We start from the raw sequence: 24305 nt of genomic DNA on the forward strand, positions 1-24305 counted from the left end.
TCTTTTATATTCTTATTCTTTAAGTGCTGCAGAAGCCAAGGGCTAGTGTGTTTTACTCTGGAGCTTGAATCTAGCGTGCAATAGATTAGTATCTCAGCAAGCTATATGAAATATCTCACATACTGACTGTCTGCATGCTGTCAAGTCATAGAATGCAATGCATGAATATCTTGTAGTTTACAGATGTTTCCTAAAATGATAAGAAATGTGGGTAATATAAGATGCCTATGTTATCAAAGAAAGCCAGAAAAGGAAAAGAAAGGCAGAGAGAAAGTACTGGATCCTGATTATCCACATTGCTGAACAGTTAGTTGTCTCTTCAGCTGTGTCTTTGAACTGGTCCAAATAATTAAATCTGCCACAGGGGTGAATGAACGCTAATCCAGCTGAGATCACTTCATTGAGATCTTTTATTTAGCAGAAGAGACGCTATCTTTTGTAATATTGACGTTATTTATATTGATGTCTGGATTGCTTTTTTGTTTAACAGTCTTTTCAGAGAACGAATGAATGAAGAAAAAGATGAATCTGAAAAACAAACGGAAATATTACTTATTTATGGAAAGTATCAGGAAAGCTGTGTAAGACACTATTACCATCTACAGTACATGCTTCAACCTTAATTCAGAAAGGCCCTCAGGTCCATGCTTAACTTTAATGCCTCTAAAATCAATATATTTAGATGTGCTTAATGTCTGTGGCTGTGGTTTGGCACAACATCGTTTCAGTGCATCTGAAAGAGATATACTAGAAAAAAAAGAGCGATATCTACAGAAATGCTCGCAGTCATGGCTGTCCCAGACCTACAAAATAGTGCAGAATTCATTTCCCAGTTGCCTGTGTTGCCTCATCAGGGCCATTGTTTAGAGAGCTAATCTCCCTGTTCTTTCCAAAAGGCTACTGTGTGTGTCTGAATGATACCTCCCAGGAGCAACTCTGTCTCCTGCCATGGCAAAACCATATCCCTGATCATGTACTTCAGAGCTGGGTTCCATGTAAGGGCGCAGATGTGACAGTGTTGTTTCTTGCTTATCATGCTTCACAGAGCTCATGCTGCTGTCAGGCATGACTTGCAGCAGCCCCTGGGTTCCCCTCGGTAAATCCCTGTGCTGAAAGTTAGTTGCTTCCTAAGTAAACTAGTTTAGGGCTGTGCATGCGTTTACTGACTTTTTGTATCCAACATTTAACTTGAACCTGCTAAAGTTCAAGTTAAAGATCTAAATTTTACCACATCTTTCCACTTGCCTAGTGTTTATCTCAGACATAGCTGTGTGAGTATATATTAGACAGAGGAGCTTCCTGCTACTTTATATTCCTTCATGCTTCTGATATATAAACTGTTGCTGTTAATAGGAGGAAATTACGTCTGGTGAATCTCTGTTAATGGCATTAGTGAGAGGTTAATTTGCTATTGTAATTTTCATTAGGGACCTATTGAAATCAGCATAGAAAAGAGTCCTGTTGTTTAACAGCTTCAACTGCCTTTGTTGAAGAATTAAGGAAAAGCTTTTCCTTTCTGCCCTGATTTGTTTTGCTATGGGAGGAGCAGGGACATTTGTTGTGATCCATGGAGGTTATTGCTCTAGAAAGCTACAAAAGAGAAAATAAAGATACTTGCAGAATTAACAGTGGAATTAGATAACCTGTTAATCTATTTATCAAAGGACCTGAAATTACATTTCAGGGAAGGTGAAGGAATACTTATTGAACCCAGAAAATGAATCTACCTCTACAGAACCGAGAAAACCAAAAAAGGAGAAAGAAATCAGTGCAAACCTGTTAGCACCTGCCAACTCTTATTAAGAGATTAGAGTGCTTAAAAAGACAGAGAGCAGCTCAATATTTCCTTTCAAGTTTCTCTCGGCTGATTTCTCATGTGTGCGGCTGTGCACTGCAGTGAAACAAACAGGTCATATTTCAGCTCCTCAGAGCTGTGAAAGCACTGTATGGCATAAATAGCAGAGTAGCTCCTCTTCAGACTTTATGAGGTTTCTTTAAACAATCTATCCCTGCAGTACCCAGATGACTGACACTTGGAGAACTGAGCAAGCCTATGCATTGCTAAGAAACTTAACTTTCTCAGAGGCTAGAAAATGTGACAGTGGACTTTCTTCACACATGAATGCTGAACAATTTAGGAACCGTTCCAGGTTATACTGCATTATTCTAGAATTTCAACAAGTTTCCTCTTTAATCAGTGGAAAACATGGTTTACGAATAGGCATATTGTGAAACAGTAACAAAGCAGCATTACTAGTTATGCAGATCAGAGGGCATAATACAAATCCCAGTGAGGCTGATGGGAATATAGACACAGAGTTTAAAAAACAGACAGAGCTATTTCTGTCAGAAATAGATGGTCCCCTTGCAGTGTTAGTGCAGCGTTAATTTACAGAGGGAAAGGTAGAAGTCTGCACCCAGCAGTGTGTGGGCCACATGCTGCTTGCGAGGAGGCACTCCCAGTCCGTTGTAGTTTCTGCTTCATCACCCTTCAGCTTAATCAGAGGCTAGACCCAACTCAGTTTTAGGGAGATACCGTTCATGCAGAGTTGCTTGATAACAGAAAAAAAGGGCTCTGAGCCCCCTGGAGGCATGCCACTTATTCCTGGGGGGAGGCAGAGGGGCAGTGAAGGAGAGCAGTGCTACCGAGTAACAGAGAAATGGGGCTTGCAGCCCACCGATACCACTGATGACTGGGGTGGGATGGGGCAGACCTGCAAGGCTCTCATTCTCATGCAGTCAGAGAGGTGAAATTTTTCTTCTCCTATTATCTTTCCCTTTCCAGAAACCAGGAATCCAGGAACACCTCCAGACTCACAATGATTGGACTGACATGACTAGTGCTAACTTTTGTCTTATTTGGGCCCTTTAGCAAACAAATCCTTGATGAACCTGAGTGAACAGCCATATCCATTAAAGCTTCTCAGTGTTCCACATGTCGGTGCATACTGGTCTTCCCTCTACTTCCCTCAGCTTCCTCCTTCCAGGAGGTTTCTCAGTTTTTAAAGTGTTTGTATTGTTTTTACTCTGAATCTACATGATATGTTCAGTTTTACTTGAAATCACAAGTAATGAGTAAAGAATACATAGGAGTCTGATTGACCAGGGGTCTTGCACACATATAAAGCACACTTGCAGAGAAAATGTGGTTGAAAGAGAAAAAAGAATGTTTCAGGGCAAATGGAGGAGCTCTACAGAGAGGAAAAAAAATCATCAAGTGTTTTGAAGCGTCCTAACAGTACTGGGAACTGAAATGAATCCACCGGGACAAATTAAGAAACAGATTTGGTATAGATGGCATATATGACACAGATTAGCTTCAGTCTTTGTTTCCTCCATCCCCACTCTATACTTCGAAGATGCACTACAAAAGAAGATTTAACTCTCAGCTTTTCCACTGATCCTTTAGTGCTGAGATAAGCCAAAGTACAGGCCACTTTGAGAGAAAAAGGGAACATGACCTTCTTCAGAGTAGAGCCAGCACAGGAACAAAGCAAAACATTTAGTAACTGAATCATTTTATGAATGCATTCACACAAAGGTCCTTTTGCACACTCTGAAGAATAGGTTTAAATACACTTAATAATGAGAATACTGTGTATTCTTTGTAGGAGGGATGTAAAAGTTCCTCAGTGAACGTGAGAATCAGGTGCTCTGATTCAGGTCTGCTTAATGAAAAGCTATTGATCACCACCTTAATGTGCAATGTGATTCCATGCTTGGATAATGGCCAGAATACGATATTGGTCCTAAAAGCAGAACAATGCAATGTTATTTATTTCCTGGCATGTCTCATTCTTTATTTAAGGCAAACCCACATTTTTCCACAAGAATAAACTGCAATCAAGCATTAATTTAACATACGTTATTGATCTAAGCTGCAAAAGAGTTTAGTGAATTTCTCTAAATTTACTTTCAATCACCTTGTGCTCATTTTATTTAATTACATTGTGTACCCTCAGCACCTTTCTCATTAATTAGAATACAACAGAAAAATCTTTCTTTAAAATCTTGCCCTGACTCTTGTAACCTTATTTATGGCAAAGCTTTTATAAGCAGATGTGGAGCAATTCAGTCACTTTGAGTGAACGAGCAATAGGCCTCTTCTTAGAATGTATTAATTTAATTTTAGGCTCCCATATTTATATTTGTTAACCTTTTGCTCTCTACTTCTGTTTATATATTTGCCAAACATTTTTCCTGTCCGCAGTGGGTGGTGAGGTTTAACCAATGTTGATAGTACCTTTGAGAAGCACGAATAATAAAGGATCTATACTGTGCTGTACTGTGCTACCAATTATTAACACTAAGCAGTTATTTTCTTTAATTTCAGTCATGGGATTACACTTTAAATTAACAACACGATATGGTCTGTGATTGTTCATGCCATAGTCTTTATCTTTGCTTGTCTTTTGTTGCTACAGTTTTCTCTGCTCTTTAGAAATGCCCCCAAATTGAAAATTTTCCTTTATCTTCCATGTGAACAGAACAGATTGGAAAAGATTATAATGGATCTTGTTGCATTTGCCACATCTTGCAACTTTTTTCCAAATTCAAGAAACAATGTTTTATTTGAAATTATACTAATGTGAGATTGATCAAATCCTCTGACAAGACAAGAATCTCCTCTCTTGTTTAAAAACAGTGTTTTTTCTAGGTTACAGAGGAGTTTGGTGAATATCTTTAAATTTGCTTCCCAACTTTTTGAACTCTTTTTCGTTAATTACTTTATATGTACACAGTCCTTTTCTTATCAGTTAGTATATAAGGAAGAAAAAATATTTTTTATGGATCCTGCAAATATAAGTGATGAAACCCCACAAGTAAACTAATAAATCAGACTATTTTGTCTGACCACTGAGCCCAAAGACCTCCCTCTGAGTGTGATCCATAACAGATACCTAGGAAAGAGAAAATAAAGACTGATACCTTTTCTGGGGTTTAAGGGCCTAAAAGCAGTCTACCAGTATCTACAGGGAGGTCCTTGAGAAGATGGAGCCAGACTCTTTCAAGGACTGCCTAGTCAACCTGGTCTGATCTTGCAGCTGACCCTGCTTCGAACAGCAAGTTGGACTAGAGACTTACTGAGATCTCCTTTCCCACATGGATTATCCTGTGATCCTATCAGCCTATTCCATGATTCTCTGGACATGCCTCAGCATCACCCTATCATATAGCCTTAAGAGACTATTTCAAAAGAAAGCATCTTTTACTTTCATAAGAGCCTTAGACTTTCTTGTTTCCAAAGATTCTTTTTGAAACAGGATCCTCAATTTGATTCTTCATTTTGTGAAGATGAATCCTAAATTCCTATTTTGTAAAATAATATGATCATGTATATAATCTGGCTTTGTGATACGATGAATCTGAGTCCTAATTTTTGAAGGTTTGGGGTGGGTAATGTCAAGACATGAAATTAGAAGACTAAACATAAAATTACAATATTCCATGAGAGGACTGTGTCTTTTGTTAACCAAAGGAAATAAGAGAAAAGGAAATCATAAAATCAAGTGAATGATTCATTCTGTGGTCCAGTAAACCAAGGAATTAAATAAAAATGTCTTTTGAACCGTTGAGAAGGGTAAAACACTTTAAAAACAGAAAAAAGTTGAAGAGGTGAGAATATAAAACAATTAATCATAAGTATCAAAGTATATAAAATTAAAAGCATTGTTTTTGGCTTTTCCTTAACATTTTTTAGTAATTTTTATTATGCACTTAATTCCCATCTCTCCTTCCTCCTGTCTTTGCTTATAGACTATTTCACAAAGAATAGGAACAGGATAAATGAATGAGTCGTCTCCCCCTGCCTCTTCCCCCTCAAAAAAACTACTCATCATCACACTGAAATTTGTCTTTGACTGTCCTTCAGTAAAAAATTAATCAGTTGTCTTCATTACAAGATTTGTCAGCATGATAGAGCTAATATTAATGCATTTTAAATTGAAAATAAATAGCAGAGTTGACATTTATATACAACACTGGAGTGTGACAGGATACTGTATGCTGTGATGTGTGCCATTGGCTAATACAGCCTGAACACATTAACCACAGCATTCTTTTTGTGCATAAATCAGTGTAATTATTTAATCTTTAATTTTAAACAACCGCCACTTTGGTCTCGCTCCAGCATTTCATTGTACAGGAGCAACATGGACAGTAGATTTATTTCCACAGTTCACAAAGAGGACTTCCTGATGGGGGAAATTATATAGCAAATTTTGACAAGAAATTACTTTGCACAGTTTGTCGCAAAGTCCTTGGCCTATCTTTTAACAGGTCATATTCAATTCAAAAGGAGAATAGACTGCCAAAACAGTTGTTCCTGATTTCGTGGCTACAGCACTTTTTTGAATTAGAGTTGTGAAGTACTATGCTGGCCAGCTTCTAATATATTTTTGAGCTATTTAGCAGAAGGTTAAACATAGGGACAAAAAGTATGCATCCACTTCTCTCACCTGTATCCATATCTAAATCTACAGAACGCAAAGACTACTTGCTTGTATGGATGCATACTTTCTAATAGAACAACCATATTTTCCAGCCATAAATCCAAATTTAGTTGGTTAGTGGTTTAGTTTTCCTAGCAGAAGTTTGTCTTTGTAGGAAGACTGAATGCCACATTTCCCAAATACAGACAATCTCAGTTCATTCTGCAATATATTCATACCATGATCAGTGGATACAAGGCAAGATTCCCCAACACACATGGTTCCTCCATCCCAACATCATCCTCTGATATTCCGAACCAGAATTTCCCACAAGCAGAATTTTCATTGCAGTTAATTAATACAGAGGTTATTTACTTAAACATGGCTCCTGCCATTGCTGGTCCAAGTAGTATAAAGATACAACATGGGACAAAATTGCTCTATGAAAGGCATTTCTTTAATCCAGGTATCATAGAAGTGGCAAGAAACGGCACGGCTCCTGCTATGATAGCCTCCATCCAAGGGAATGATTTATCGAGAAATCTTCCAAGAATAGATTGTAATGATCCTCCAAAATGAGGCTGAGCTGCAAACCTCTGCTCACGATCAGCTCTGATTACAGTGCAATGTAACTCTCCAAATCATCACATAATATGACTACATATTATGAAGCTGCTTCCTTGTTTGAACAGTAACAGTTCTGGAAACAAATATAGTAAAAAGAATTTCTAGTTAGTATCACACTGACTTTTTTTATTACAGTATAAAGACCACAGCAACAGCAACAAAATGGACATCTTCATGAACAACAAATCCACTGAAGCTTAGCTTCATGTTTTGAGTTAAACTTTGAGCTGTCATTTTTGATGTTTAATAAGAATTAAGTTTTTTTTTATTTTGACCCCTCTCTCAGTTGTGTCTCTTTACTGCATTTAGCCATCTACTTTTACAAGCTTGTGGAACTTCACTGCCTGAATCTTTAATCCTTGTGGCCAGCTTGTCTGCATCATTTTAACTATGTAAAGTCTACTTTCTTTGTAAGAAAGTAGGAATCATAAATGTAGTTGCATTCAATGGGATCTATGGTGCTTTAACACCTCTAAAAACTAATCACTGAAAACAGGTTCCATTTTTTAAACTTCAGCCCTAGACTATTCAGTAGTCTGCTCCAGTGTTAGATTTGGTACATTGCAATTAATTCCTAAACAGCACAACTGCGTCCTTATTTTGGCGAGGAATTGTGGCCCCTAGAGAAGGTTGTAATCAAATAGTAATTTAATGTCAGTGCATTTAGTGTCAGTGAACAAGCAAAGGAAATGAAAGCAAAATGTGAAGTGAAAAAAATATTTATATATAGCTAACACAGCCTAGTTGGAAACTAATTTAGTATAAATAAGGCATTAAGATGGAAAAAAAGTAGACAGGGGAGATTTGCTGAGTTTCCAAGCAGCTCGTTAGCATTGATGAGAGTGAATCTTCAAGAATTATCATGTCATACAGTTAGTTCATAGCCTAGATGAAGGATTCTGTATGTCAATCAGTGAAACTGTAATCAACCAAAAAAAGAGACATCTGAGGCTGGTTCCTAAGATTAACCAAATTTGAAGGAATTTAGAACTTTAAAGGCAAAAGAGCACAAGAGCTTAATGCAGTATTTTCTCATTCTGCTAAAGAGGAGAATTTCTTAAGAAGACACATAAGCTTGCCGTTGTAAAAGTTGTTATTAGCAAGGGTGAGATTCACAGCATGAAGATGAGCAGCTGATCACAGAAAAAATGTATTTGGTTCTTGTGCTCTTTTCATATTCTATAATGCACAAAATACCATTGAACACAAAACAGGTTGACAGACTATGCTGCTAGTGTTGACTTTCTAAGATGTCTCTGATATTCACAAAGATGGCATCTTCATTAAAAAAAGAATAAAACCTGTCAATATGAGAAGAAATAAAAGGATAATTAACTAGGTCACAGGCTAGCAAAGAGAGATCTGCAATTATTGTATTGAGTGCATTTAGGAAAGATGCATTTTGACAAAGAGTCACAGCAGAGCTTCCAGACATAACAGGGCTTGATTAAGGAACAAAAATAATCACAAAATGACAGTGAAAACTTAAAAATAGCAATGTGTTCAAAAGTTTTAAAGCACATAAAGTTTCCAAATAGAAACTTAAAGATCAAAAATAACCTGTGGCCTAATTTTAACTGAAGAGATGCTAATGCCCCTGGTTAAAAAAAGGAAAAAAAAAAAGGCTGTTTTTTTTTTTTCCTGTTAAACCATTTTGATTAAATTTTCTATGTCTTTCTGTACTTTTTTCTTTTTCAGTCATTGCTGAGGCAATGTAAAACAGAAGACATAGTCCATGCTTCTGGAGCTCCTGCTGGCCACAAAGCATCTAAAGGTGTAGGTTTAGACTCCACAATCACTTAAAGTCTGTAAATGCACAAGCCTGCACAAAAAGAGGCAGGGCTTCCCTTAATCCTCATTCCCACTACGGCTCTTCTGCCAGGCTTGAAACTCATGAGTCTGTAGGGCTGGATCACAGGTCTATTCTGCTGAAAGAAAGCACAAATGCCTTTATATATTCAAGGGCAAGAAATGGCTATGGAGTCTTTAAAGAGAGATCCAGTCCTGCTACATGAATGGTGGACTCAGCTTTGCTCCCTGAAGACCTTCGAAAATCTTTTTTCTTCTGTTAATTATAGAAGAGAACATCACAGACTTACTTTAGAAAGATCATTGTTTGAATCTTACTTTATTGTTCTCACAAAAATGTTTTTGTAATGAATGCTAGCTCTAAGCCTAACTTGGAAAAACATTTCTTGCTATTATTTTCAAACTGAGATCTTTCAGTTTTATTATTTCTTTGTCCCCACTGGTTCTGAGACACAAATCCATCCTCTTTACAACACTCACTTTTTTATATATCCCGCTCCTTCTCACTCGTCTCCTTTCTAAATTCTCTTATCTTGATCTTTCAGTCTTTCCCCAGAGGTCCCAGTCATGGAGCTCCCTTCTGATTTTCCCTAATCTCACGCCTCCTTTTTGAGGTGAGATTAGCTGTTTCTGGACAGAGTATTCCAGGTGACTGTGTGTCATTGGCAATGCAGGAGACTGAGTTTGTTTCTCTCTTGTTTCCTAGCATTTGTGCATCCATCTGTTGTCTTTTTTTGGCTGTAACTACACAGAGATTTGCTCTGAACATCACTGAACAGCAAGATCCAGATTATTTTCCTGGACTGATATACTAAATCGAAAGTCCCTTAAGGTATATAAGCAGTTAAAATTTTCCTCTCAAAGGTTTGTTACTTTCAGTTCTTCAGCACTGAACTTTATTGTTCATTCTCCAAGTTTTAAGTTCAGCTGAAGTTCTTAATGTCTTCTTTGGACTTGATTAACCTTTCTTCTTTCTGTACATTTGCTTCTGTGTTGTTTAGCCCTTTTTCTAATTCATTAATATATTACTAAACAAAATATAGTGAATATGAAAACCTCATGCACCCCACTTTTAACCTTTTGTACTGATGGAAATTGATTCCTTTTTTCCATTCTTTTGTTTCCCCTTACCCAGTTTTTATACGTGACAGTATACTACTATCATAGCAATAAAAGTTTAATTTGTTTACTATCCTTTTGAGAGACCTTCTGAGTGAATTTTTGCAGGGCTAAATAAGTTGTCACCAGTATCACATTTTCATTGTTATACACTGAAAGAATTCAAAGTCATTAGAAAGACAATTTACCTTTGCAGAAATCAGTCTGGTTAGCCCTTCTCATGTCACCATCTTCAGTATGTTTTATTACTCCACTTTGAAATATTATTTTAACTAACTTATTAGCTTCCAAATATATCTGTGCCTTAGTTGTTAGAGAATCTCCAGATGACTCAGGGAATCATTCTGAAATAATAAGTAGAATATCTTCTACTCTCAGCCACCTGATCTATTAACTCTTTTTGATGACACACTGTATACTTTTTGGTAGAAGCTCTGATTTTTTACTCTCAAGCTCTTTTGGTATCTTTCCAACATTGTCTTCTATTTGCTGAACAAGCTGTAGCAACAATAAACGAAAGTAGATGTGAAAGGCAAAACTCTTCATCTCTTTTTTTTTTCCATTGATGTTAATGACCTATGCAAATTGTAAGAAGTGTCAGCAAATAGTTGCATCCTGATTTGACCCCTATGTAGCATATAAAATCACCTAAGAAAAACTGCAATGAAGTAGATATTTGAAAATCTGAGAGTAAATAACAATTTTGTCCAGAGACAAAAGAGAGAAGAAAGCTCCCTTTACAACAGCTTGCAGAAATACCAGTGTTGCATGGCTCAGGCAACTCTTCATGAAAAGAAAACAGGGACAAAAATGCTATTGTGATGAAAAACTTGAATACGATTAAATGCCATAAAAATAATATCATAGTGATTTAGTGCATACATTGCAAGCTTTTCAGTTCTAGTTGTGTGTAACCCTTCTGTAATCTTACTGTGAAAGATTGAGTATCTTTTGTATATCATTATTGCATACCGATCAGTAAAGGAATACATTTGTAATGTGAAAAACACTAAGTCCAAAATCCTAAGATTCTCCTTGCAATGGCACTTCATTTAACAGGGTGCCTCTAAAGGCATGTTTTAGCTGTAAGTAAAATGATGTTAATATCTAATGTATCAGCATAACAAGAATATAGTGTATTATATATATACTATAGCAAGAACAAGTTTAGGCAAAGTGTCTGAAACTAAGATAATATGATATAATCCAAAGGAATCAAATGAGAAGCAAGAACTAGCATGAAAATACTTCATCAATCAGTGAAATCATTTTGGCATGTCATATAAAAATATATTTTTCTTCTGCTATTTTTAAAGATGATGGAAATCAGGCAGAGGAGAAACAAGGGCTACTTCTCTTTATGGAGACTGCAGCTAGTACAGCTACTCACAGAGTACCGTTACACTCATTTTACAACTGGGCAAGGCTCTTTTGCTAGCTGAAGATAGCACCTGATGTGAAGTCTTGCAGTTTCCACCCCAGCTAGCCTCATAAGACTGACACAGATTAAAAACCTTTTCTCTGGCCTAAGCATGCAGCATCAATTCCAGTATTAGCCAGGCATTTTGAAGATAAAATATGATATGATAGGTATGATGTGCATCGTATATATTATTAAAATCAGCTATTTCATCTGCAGAAGGGTTTAGTAAAGCTGAAAACTAGACCTTCTCCAAATGGAATCGCTGGGAGATTCTTTAGTCTTCTCTGGAAACTCCTGAAGTACAAGGTTTGTAAAGGACCTATTTTTTTATCCCAAGTGTTGCCAGGCATCCAGACACAAGAACATGTTACATCACTATGAGCGTAAAAAAGGAATGGAAAAAAAAAAAACCCCTGCATTTCTGAAAGGCAATAGAAGAAAGGAAAAAGTTTAAAGTTTCATGAGTAGTATGTTATATTGTATAAGAGTTCTGACTGATGAACTTATAGAAGTGAACTGTCACTGTGGACCATATTGCAGACAGTTTGCACATATCTTTAAACTGAAACTTAAAGGTTCCTGCTCTTCTGGGAAATCAGAGGTCAAAAGGTTTTGTTATAGACCTTATGCAGGTGATTGCCAAATTGGCAGGTGTGAGCAGGGAAAGATATGTACAAGAATTTGCCTTGTTCTGAAGTCTCCAGCTACTCTTGTGATAACATGCTTCGTTCTACTGTGGCAAATGCCGCAGAGCTTCCAGAGCTACCCACAACTGGGAAACTCATCTGTGCCATCTGCTCCTCGGGCAGATCCGATGTGCTCTGCTAGAGAATATGATTTATGGACTGCGTGATCACAAGCTGGGGTCAAGGCCCTGAGTTCAGTGTCCTTCCCCAAACACACTACCCTGATAGGGGTTTGGCTGCTTGGGCTCAAAACAGCTTATGGAGCAGCCGTCTGGCCTTGAGTCAAAGCTGTGTGAGAAAGACTGTAAGAAGTGGGGACCTGCCTCCTTTGCTCAGGAGCTGCTTTTCAGCACAGGGCCTTGACCTCTTTTGATGTCTGGACGTCTTTCATCAATGTCAGAGCAACAACATACAACCTGAAGCTGTTATGACAAAATGTGTGTTGAATGTAAGGGAAAGAAGTGGCACAAGTTGAGGACACTGAATATGTAGCAAAGCAGATTAGTGCAGGGGCTTCTCAAGCCTTGTTCCTGGGTCCAAAAATGTCTAGAATAAAAGTGAGGTCCATCTATTTGGTCACTTGATAGTTTGAAGTACAAATGAAGTTTAAAATGACCATGATTAAAATAAATTTGCATAGGTGATACAAATGACAACTTTAATTTTTTGTTTTCTTTTTGAAGAGTATTCATGTTCTAACAACACTTGCTTTGTTCCTAGTGCCATATATTTCTTTTGTCTTCTGGATTTATTTGCTCCTGATCTTGAGCCTTTGACAGTTTGTTTACTGAATTTTCAGTTGCTTATTTGGATTTAGACAGAGAGTTCTTAAGTCTGAGTGGATAAGATGAAAATTCAGTATCTAAGTTTAATAAATGCTAAAGAGTTTACAATTCCATAGAGAAAGAGAAATTAAGAAATGGAAAACTATATATCTGTATACATTTATACCAGCCTTTGGCAACTCCCCTCATCTCTTAGGAGTCTGCAGCAGCTGTTGGATCTTGATGGCAGGTTCTTGGGACCAATAAGTGAATTTGCTCTTTTGAATATCACTAGAACTTAGGCCAAAAAAAAAAAATCATATTCTTAATTTTAGAAAGCAGAAGGTATAAAAAGAGAGACTATCTTGGCCTATTGCATACACTGGTAATCAGCAGTGCCAGTCTTCTGAACAATGGGATGTTGAGCTGATTTATATAGACTACCACCACTTTAAAAAGTGATAGAGAGCAAAGTTGAATACAAAGACTTTCCAGCCTTGACAGGTCACTTGGTTCATGAATTCAGATGTTTTTTCAGAGAAGAATGTAAAACTCTAAAAGAGACCTTTGTGCATTGAGAACTGACTCCAAGTTGGTGGTCCTAAGATCTTCCAGGGAAACTGATCAGATAATTTAAGGTTTACTCATTTATTTTATTTTATTTTAATCATATCTCGTTTAATCATATCTCACATTTTACTATAGTATTTGATTAGATGGAGTATTATTAGGCTCACAGAATCAAAGGCAAGTGTCCTCTTTTTACTTTTACCAGATTACTTATTTCTATAATGAGTTATTTAATTTTCAGTTTCCTTTAAGCTCACCCGAAGGGATGTTTATGATCTTCAAAAGCAAGTTTCTTTGTGGTATTAACAGCTAAGACTGAATTCTAATACAGATGATGAGTTCAGGTTTTAGAGTATTATGAAACAACAGTGAAGTTAATGATTGTGATGACCCCAGTTGCTTGGATGGCTAATCACCAGAAAGATAGGGCTGGTAGGTTTGTTTTTTACACAATATCTGTTCATTGCAAAAGCTTAATTTATTCTGGCAGATAAAAAGATTGCAGATATCTTCTATGTGTGTGTCTAATTTCCCTTAAAGATTACCAAAATGACAGGGAGATACTGATGCCATCTCCACAGTAGTAATTTCTCCATAATCAAAGAAACATATTTATATCAGTAGCTGGGATATCTGCATTTTTCTAGTTGTCTTTTCCAATACAAACAACAAAGATGTGAGCTGAACAGCTTGTCATTCCTCCCATTTGTATTTCATTAGAAGAAATCTGATTATGTAGTATGTGAACTGAAGCTAAGATCAACAATGTTCTGGCAAATAAATTTCAACTTTGGTTTACCTTTCCTCTATTTTTGAATAAAATAGAATTCATATCTTTCAAATGAAATTATTTGTATGAGATATTAAAATTTAATCTTCTGGTAAAATAGAGAGAGAGAAAAAAAAAGTGTATCTATTTAATTTAATGTCATTTAGGAAACATGAAAAGGTTTTGTCCCTTAATACAATACTTTGCATTCACTGTCATCAAGTTCTTCTGAATAAATATTAAAATATTTATCTCATGATATTCCAACCATGCACATAGAGAAAGTATTAATTATAATAAAATATAAATAAAATCAAAGGTCAAAATAACCAACAGACAGCTGTGTTTGTCCTTAAATTACTACGAATTTCAGGAATTCGTTTCCGTAATATGAAACAGGCATGCTCATTTCCTAGTGTAGTCTTTTAATACAAGTAAGTGAAAAAATTTATGTAGAATGGAATAGCTGGAAAATGCAATGTCTGTTCTACAGGATGTTCAGATTCTAATTTGTTTTCATTCTGGATCAGATAAAAAAAAGTGAAAACAAAATTATAATTCCCCTAGAACAAAGATGTGTGTGTGTAGTTTGTGTGTGTGCATGTATAAACCAACTTTTCCACAAAATAGAACAGTTTAAGTTAATAAAGTAACATGATAAAATAAAAAAGTGTTATGCCCATAAAATAAAAAAGTTTAATGCGCATTTAAATTAATATTTAATGTGTCATGCTTTTCTGTGTAAATGGAATGACATAAATATTTGAACTTTATTGAAAAAGAATATTTCATGAGCCAAAATTGTTTCTTTTTGATAGTGCTGAAATCAAATAGAAATGATGACTTATTTTGTCCATTGAAAATGTCAAGAAAATCAACTTGTTCCTGTGAAATATTTTACTTTTAGCAACCTGCATTTTCCAAAACCACTGTTCTGTTGATGTTTTCAACTAAATGTAATGAAGACTGTTTAATCACCTGACTATATTGCCAATTCTCATTGGCAATAATCTCCTCCAAAGGAGGTTTGATCCTTTCTATCATATCATTATTTATGCATTCTTTCATTGTTTAGCCAGCTCTATTCTGAGACTACCTACAGTTTCAGAACAGAACTGAGAAAAAAGGCCAAAGGCAGAGAAATGCCATCAGCAGTCCAGCAGCTCTTTTAGGCAGAAGGCTCTCCATAAGAGCTGATTTTTATGCTACAGTGCACATACAAACTATAGTTTTCCTGAAGTCAGATAGTCCTTGCTGCTCAAAACTGACAAAGTTCCTGGGGGAGTTCACATTTGTAACAGTACCCTTGTCAGACTTAATCAGATCTTGTACCAGTTAGCCATCTATATTTCAGCTGTGTAATCTATATAAAATACACTTGTAAGCTATCTAAAAGACATCTCTGCTTGTACAGTATGATATTTCGGGTTTTGATGCACAAAGCAGACACTGAGGTTGATCCATGTTTTTCTTAAAAAGCAGCATTGTCACTCAAAACAACACATAATACTCTGGTGAACCAAATGTAAAAAGCTTTTTAGAGACTGTACTGCTCAGACAGTGGGTAGCTAGAAGGTGACAGTAGCTATTACTTCCCTGCTATACAACATACATAAAATTTAAAGTGAATTTTACTGCAAAAGCGTTGTCACAGAAGGAAGCAGGCATGCTCTTCTGAGGTCTTGCATTGCTGGCATGAAATCCATAATTACATTAAATTCTAGCCCTCCTATTTCCTAGATATTCTTTGATACATTCATGTTTGTCTGGCCAAGGATGCTCCCCGTTCTAAAACACTGGATGTTTTTTGCAACTTGATCTGGACAGGCAAAGGCTTAGAAAGTTTTTCAAACTTTATCAGCAGCTTTTCTCCAATTTTGTTATTAACAGTTTCACAATTTATGAAGGGAATCATTATTATTTTTAACTTTCTGATATACCTGGTAAGTCTATCCTTTAGGGATATGGGATACAATGAGGTAAAGGAGTAGTAAAGGAGAATAAATGCTGAAGTAGATATTTTAAAAATGTTTTAAAAAAAGGTTGAGGTGGAAACTCTACGAAAGACAACATTATTGGTAGCGGTAATGTCCCAGAGTAACAGACAGAGGTGACAATTCATCCACATTCAAAAAGAAATAAAGCAAGGGACTTCAACACATGCCCTGGCTTTAAAGGCATGTATAACGTTTTTAGATAGTTCATACATTCATGACTCTATGAATCAGGCAGCATAAAGCAGGCATCACCCATTGCATACAGGAAATATGTTGCCTACAAAAATCTCCAAGGTTAGTTTTGGCTACAGGAAATCATATGCTAAAACTGAGGCTGATGGGAAGAGAAGAAAGGATTTTGTTCTCAGCACACAGCTTGCTCACTATTGTTGTCAATGAGTTAGCACGGGCTAAGGACCACTGAGGTAGAACAGTACAGTAAATTCCTGAAAGGCCACATCACTATTTTGCAGTGCAAAAATAATGTTTTAAAAATGAGTGCTGTTTCTGGGTCTAGTTCTGCTAGAAAAGCTCAACTCATGTAGTAAGTTATTTCATGAATATTCTTGGAAAAATCAGTGGATTAGTCAGTCACAGCCTGAGATACTGCTCAGTATGCAGAAAGACTGCAGAATTAAGCCCAAAGTAATCAAAAGTTTTGGTGGTAGCTCAACTGGAATCATATCATACTGTCTCAAGGCAATATTATTAATGCCTTTACCACAATAAAATATAATTACCTGACGTGTTTGAAAATGTCAATGAACAGAATGCCTCTGAGGTTCGTTCATGAGATGCCGTTTCAACCATTATGTGAAATTTACAATTGTTCTCTGAAGACTTCAGCTAAAGAGTGAGTATGGTGAAAGTTCAGTGTAAAGCAGTCAAAATTTGTTCTGAAGAAGACAATTTCTTTTCTGACTTCTCTCTTCCTACATTCTTTGCTTCCCAACAGTCTCCACATCTACAGAGTGAAAATTCTTTAATGATTTCTAAGGTTCCCTTTTGTTTTATTATTTTGACAATCCAGCCAGTAACATCAGATTTTTGTTCAGTCAGAAAAAAGCAAAAGTAATTTTCATGAGGAATAGCTAAATAAACACTTCCTTTCCTTGAAATAACACACTGTTCATTTAGAAATGTGATGATAACAGAGGTGAGGATTGAAGAGGGAAGGGACAGGAGAAGAGCACTGAATTCACGTCTTGAAAACTATGAAGAATTGGCAGCAACAGAGAATGCAACTGATTGAGCTTTTCCTCTCTGCTCTACTGATACATCTCATGCAGTGTGACTCAGATGGTACAGGCTTCATACTCAATCTGTTTTGACAGAAATTAGGCTATCTAGAATCCTGTGTATTGTGCATGCATGAGTGAGCGAGTGAGGGGTGAGAGAGAAAGACTGCAGGCATGTATGCGTAGTAAATATAACTAACTTTTTGTCGTTTTTGCAGTCTTAGTAAATACTGGTCATATGATAAAAATGAGCTTTGTGCCATTGCGCAGCCAGTTGCAAGTCTTCTAATGTTGCATCCAGGGCTATGACCAGCCAACACAGTCTTCCGCCTGGCTATCCTGAACATATTGCAGGGAACAACTACTGGCTTCTCTCCAGGCAAATCATGCAGCCAGTTTAGCTAATAGCTCAGTCTGACGGCCTTTCAAGACCAGAAGAAAAAACTCTGAGACATAGTCTAACTTCACATGTGGTGGAGACAAAATCTGGACTGATCTTCCCTGCATAGAGACAAAAATAAGTGTTCTTTCTGATCTCCTGAAAGTAAAAGAACATGATGTGTTCTTTTATTTTTTTCAAAATCTCTACAAACAACCTTCGTTTTCTCTTCTTCAGCCTAAATCCATTTATTATCTGTAATGATTTGACAAGCAAATGCATTTTAGTGTCTGGTTTGTTTGTGAAGTGTTCATTTCTTGAATTGCTGAAACTAGTTATTTGTGATGCATGAATGTTCACTGCAGTCAAAAAATATTTTTTTCTGCTTCCAGATTTTGGCTTGGAACTTGTAACATAGAAATTAAATGAATTCCAAACACTGAATTAATTAATCTGCTTAATTAATAATACATTTGTATCATGATATTATTCATCATTTACAAAAGCAATAACATTTTGATTTTGATCATTCTGGCTAGACATCCATGCATATAAATACAGATATATAAAGTTATCATTGACCTGTGCACTTTTTGAAAAGTGCATTTTTCAATATTTCCCTACAGGAATGAGGTAGTGTGGGTTTAATTTATTTACGTGACCAAAATTACTAAGGCTACTAAATCCTTCTGCGACCTTATAGCTGCATTTTTGTATATGAAAGCTGGCTATATTTTTCTGTGATACTATCATTCTTGCATCGTCTTGTCTAAAAGAAAGTATTGTATCCCTGTTTCAAGTGTGGAGTGCCTACAGTTGTGTTGATGGCAATCTTATTCCTTCACTATATGGACAAATCAAACATAAGATATTTAGCTAAATACATTTATTTACTGTATGCATGTGGCTGCCCTAATGCATCAATAATCCAGCTATCTCACTTCTCTCCCTGCATGTTTCCTCTCTGCAAAAAAGAGTAAAAATAAAAACAGTAAAACATGGAGGTTTTTGCATTCTGTGAGATTGTTCTGCCAGGTTTCTGATTAGCAATTGATCAATAATTATTCAACGGTTTTCAAAATCTCTCAAAACAGCTGGAAACAATTCCACCTTTTTTTTGTATGCACATTATTATATTCATCTAATACATGCAAATACAAGATCGTAATATGCAGCAGAAATTAAGAATTTAAGAAATCCAAGTATTTCTTTTCTTTTGGTAGGTTTTTTGGTGACTTGACTTAAATTCATAAAATATCTATTAATAAAAATGATGCTTTTGTCTTCTGAAGTTTTGAGTTAGTGTAAAAACCTAAAGATTTCTTCATGTTTCTTGAAAAACCTTTGGCAGTTGCATATTCTTAGTCTTCTCTATAGGTTATGTATTTTTCCCAGTATTATGCCCCAGTTTAGTTCAGTTCATATAAGGAGTTTGTTTGTCTTTTTTTTCTTTTTAATTGAGGATATTGTAAAGTGAAAGCCCTGAAACAGAGGCTTTCTATAACCCCTCTTTGCTTTCCATGGAATGTAATCCAAAGCATATGTTTTACTGACTTGAATCTTGAGACCATGCGTATTTTGAAGGAGTAAGAATTTGGTGCTAGAGACGATTACTTAATGTGAAATCTGGAGGATTTTCTCTGCCTCTGGCTATCTGACACATGGTCTTCCCACTCCCTAATTCTCTTTTGTCTTTTGTCTAACTAACTTTGGGAAAAGTCCAATATAAGAGCAGGGAGCAGAGAGAAAGAAGCAGCTAGAAAACAGTATCATAATGTCAGTTATAATCTGAGTGAACTTCTATCATTTTAAAACAGAAAACAGAAAATATATGGGAGATACCAGAAAATAATGCTTTAAAATGTGCTTTTATGAATTTTTCATTGGCTTCTATGTTTTATGAATTTTACTATTCAAAGCATCATGTATCAACTATACTTTGTAATACTATCTTTTAAGCTACAGTTGACTTTAGAGAAGAGGGACAGGACTTAGGAGTTTAATAGTGAGTCACCTCACACAGTTTTGAACATTTTCCTGGACTTTACGACATAAGGCAGAACAGCCTTTTTCCAAATGAACATACAGATACAATCTGTTGATGCCTAAATGTGAGCACTGTTGCATGATAGGCAGCTGATAGGTTACAGGAGATGATATTCTAGGGTTTGGGGGGGAGTATTCTTTTCTTTAACTTTTTTTGATTTGGAGCAACAACACCTGCTAAGAACAAAGGCCGTATTTTGATAAAGATTGTGCCAGCAGGTGAAGACAAACATTTTATTGTCCTAATCAATGTCCTCAAACAAGATCTTCTATATCTTTTATCAGGGACTCATAATTTGCTGAAGCCACTGTGAAGACTTCCCATAAATGTCATTTAGGTTGCACTACTACAGTGAGAATGAATTTCTCCATTATTCCAGAAATGAGAGTTATTTATCTGTCTCAACATGCCATAAAATTATGTAAGAAAGAACGAGAATATTCTGTCGATGCTTGAATCTAGGATGCATTGTTTGCTAGGTTGCTAGGTTGCAAGTATGAAGTATTGACATGGGAAAAGAAAAGGCAGGAGTATTTTATTTAAAAAATGTCCTTTCTTCAGTTTTTTCAAGGAAAATGTAGGAGTCTCCCTCTTATTTTTCACAGACTTCTAGGGATCAGTTCAACACAGTAGCTGATAATGTGCAATTCAGAACAGATGTGAACAGATGTTAAACAAGAGCTATGTTAAATAAAAAGCAATTTTAATTACGGAAAGAGTAGAAAGGAAGAGAATGAAAAACTGCCCTCACAATGGTCATATACTATATATTTTGTGCTTCAATAAGATAACAACACTGCAGCATTTACTAAGCATGAACAATTTAATATATGTAACATTTTTCCCATCCAGATGAGCAATAGTCATTTGACAATTTCAGCTGACACACTGAAAATGATGTGGGAAAATATCAATAATACAATGCAACCAATACTTTAAACTATTTTATATATAATAAATATTAAGAGGAACATTTATTATGACTATACATCTTTGTATTTAGCCATTAATGTCCTTTAAAAAAAAAAGAAAAAACTTTTTTATTAAAGCATAGTTACAAAATACATACCATACTCATCATACAAGTCAACATGTATTGTCATTGAGGGTTTCAGCCCTTACTATAATGTGCATGTTTTAAGATTCTGAAGATCAGCATTTGGGATTTGCTGGTAGATAGGGCAGAATTCCTAACCAATCAAAAACTGTACTATCCAGTGTATGAGAAGGAATACTAGCTGACCAAAGGGCATAAAATATCTGCTTTGCTATTAGGAAAATTAGGAAAATTACAGTAAATTGCAGTTCCAAATCACAGGCTTCTAATATTTAAGCTAAAGAAGACTCCTTCCACTACCATTGATTTTAAGATTCCAGAAGGAGACTTGAGAGCTCTGGATCTGCTTAATCAGTTTGGTCAGTCATGGGACTTATGCAAAGGGTACTAAGTAGTGAGTGATATACAGAAATAAGAAATCAGCTCAAACACTTTCTGTGGGGTAGCACATCTTTAAGTATGTAAAACCTTGTTTTGTGTCAAACCTTTGGTTCCAAGAACATCTAAGTTGCCTGAGCAGGGTAGGAGAGATTACTCTGGATCTTTGCTGTGAAAGTAGGCAGTTAGATCATGTCTCTACTAGTAAATAAGAGTAGACAAGGACTGCTCTCTGGCCAAGAGGCCAGCCAGTCCAGAACAGTTCATCTGAAGACATGTACATTTTCTCCCTTTCCTCCAGAAAAAGCGTGGCTGTATCAAAACTACTTACTGGAAGAAGTCCCTGGAATATGACTTTTCCCAAACCATGGTTGAGCACTCCTTGGGACTGTGCTAGTTAGCACAGGCCAAAACTGTGGAGGCAGTGAGCTAACAGCTCAGTGGTGTAGGTGATCACTGACCAGTGCTCAAACCTTGCTCTGACCTTATTTTTCTTCCTTATTCAAATGTGACTTTAAATTTCACCTCAGCTGAAATCTAAGTACACATGTGCTAGTTTGGCACATTTCTATCCCATTCACTCCTTCAACTACTCAGAAACTTTCACACCAATCTTTGGGAAGGCCTGAAGAAAAGGAGGACCACTGTGGGATGGGCTAAAGACCAGTAACGATGATCTAGGTTGCTTGATGCACACCCCTAGAGCCTCACCTACTACTTCTCAGAGCTGCTGGAGCATTCTGCAGATGTAATTTGGCCCACAAACCTAAGGTTTATTTTGAAGAAGCCAGAGCATGGGGGTAGAAAGGCTGGTAAATATCAGTATCTCACTCCAGAATGGGTTATGACATAACTGCATATCCAGACAGAACAGACTGAAAATCTTCTCAGTTTTTCTGCAGTCTAATGGGCAAAAAAAAAGAGTATAGTTTCCCAAAATAGGACCAGCATATTAAAAATCTTGACAGAAATTGCAGGCAAGAAAGAGAGAATTTATAATAAAGAGGATACAGAGTGGGAGGTGCTTATCTGAGAAACAGATCTCAGAAGGAGGTATATTCATGCAATCTTTAAATGTAGGGACAATAGTTCAAATGCAATTTTTCAGCTGAAGCCTGAGAGCTTGTGAAAAGATTAGAGCAGGAAAATGATGTGTATGAACTGGGAGTGGATACATAAAAATGTTCATGGAAGCCTATGATCAGGCTATTTACTTCTGTTCTTGAATAAACATTAATTTCCTGCTTATATAGACACATGGGCTTTATATTATTATGAAGAATAAATGTGGGTCCGTATTAAATGGTCTAGAGTGTTAGAGATCAGAAAGAAACATTTATGAAGATTTATCTGCTATCAGAGCCAGAGTTCCTATCTCCAACCAGTAGATTATGCTCACTGAGTAATTAAAAATAGAAAAACAATTACTTTACTTCTTTCATTGTTGAAAGTCAATAGCAAATGTCAATAGAGGAATTGAACTATTAAAATATGGTGGGGTAAACAGTCAACATTAGGAAAACCAATTGCTGTGTAGATGTAAGTTTATTTAAGAATAAAAAGTACACACATCGCCTAATCTTCTGTCTCATTAATCATTTATTGCAGATAAGAACCCAATGTAAGCAATTAAAATTGAATTTGTAATAAAAACATTCTTGTTCTACAGAGTGCAATAGGTAAAAGCTACTATAAAGAAAGAATCATAAACCATAGATTAGTGATAGCGGGTTCACTTTATCACCTAGCAACATCACCCATACCTGCTGCCATTGCAAATATGCTACAGTAAAAGTTTTGTGATTCTGGAACTACTACACCAGAATTAATTATACAGCTTAAACTTTTACTAACACTAAAAAAATTACAACTGATAAGATGAAACGTGATGAAATTGTACCAAACCCTCTGCTAAATTACTCCTTTCGGGTATCAGTTTTTGAACTTTCAGTGCTAAAAAGTTAATTCTTTTCTTTATTAAAAACAGGTATAGAAAGAAGGAATCAGCTAAATCTACTGCTTTTCAGCTTGTGATAAAAGAAACGTAGTTACTAAGCTTTTCATATATTTCTGAATGCAGAAAGGAAATTCTCTTTATATAACAACCTGGATAGCAACTATCTAGCCAGTAAATAATCTTTTTCAAAACAGATAAGCAGAAAATAAAAATGGGAAACAAGCAAGTTGCTCTTGCACTCAGTCATACAGGCGTGTCATCACCTTGGTTGCCTGGTGTCCAATCTACTTTTGCATGATCATACGTGTGAAGTACTCCTGTGTTTCAAAGACTCAGTTTAACTCTTATGAGAATAATGCTGCTCAAAAGAGAACTGGTTAAAGAAATTAATGTCAATGTGTTTATTTTGTTCTTTGTTTAAATTATGATGGTGATGATGATGATAATGATAAGAATAGTAATAATCACAGCTCTGGCTGCCATCACTACACAGTATCAGATGACAGCAACTTTAATGCATTCCAATTTGCCCCCAAATGTAAATATTGTCCCTCACTGCTATAGATTTATCCCCTAGTCTACAGCTGTTGGTGTTCAGGAACCCTAATGGGTGTTTAAATGCTATGGACTGGATAGAGTTTTATTTGAAGAGAAGCAGCACCATCTATTGTGACCTGAAGGCTTAGCTTTACACAATATAAAGAACAAAGCAGGCCTGAACTCAGTTTGACATTCTTTTTTGCACTCATATTCCTATTTTTCCCTACTATTTTTTCCCTAAAACAGTTCCAAAGGGGATTAGGGTAGGACCATAGTTTACCTATGAAGATACAATGCTAGAGAGGTGTGGTGCATGCGTGTGCATGTGTGTGTGCGTGTGTGTGTGCGTGTGTGTGTGTAGATGTAATGAAAAGGTGAATCTGAGACAGGTATCTGTCTACAAACTAAGGTAAAACACCCTCATTAGCCTAGACCTGACTGACTGTTGCTTTTAAATGGCAATAATTTAAAATAGCTTGGCTGGAGCTTTCATTTTTGAGGTGGGAGGGTAGTC

General features: G+C 36.2%; 1 protein-coding gene across 1 annotated transcript in view; it reads left to right on the forward strand.

Annotated features, from left to right (window-relative positions):
- The window catches only part of NALF1 (NALCN channel auxiliary factor 1), a 486048-nt gene that overhangs the window by 447711 nt on the left and 14032 nt on the right, over nt 1-24305 (forward strand). The gene's annotated exons all lie outside the window — the stretch shown is intronic.

Source organism: Dromaius novaehollandiae, chromosome 1 (genome assembly GCF_036370855.1).
Source record: "Dromaius novaehollandiae isolate bDroNov1 chromosome 1, bDroNov1.hap1, whole genome shotgun sequence".
Lineage (NCBI taxonomy): Eukaryota > Metazoa > Chordata > Aves > Casuariiformes > Dromaiidae > Dromaius > Dromaius novaehollandiae.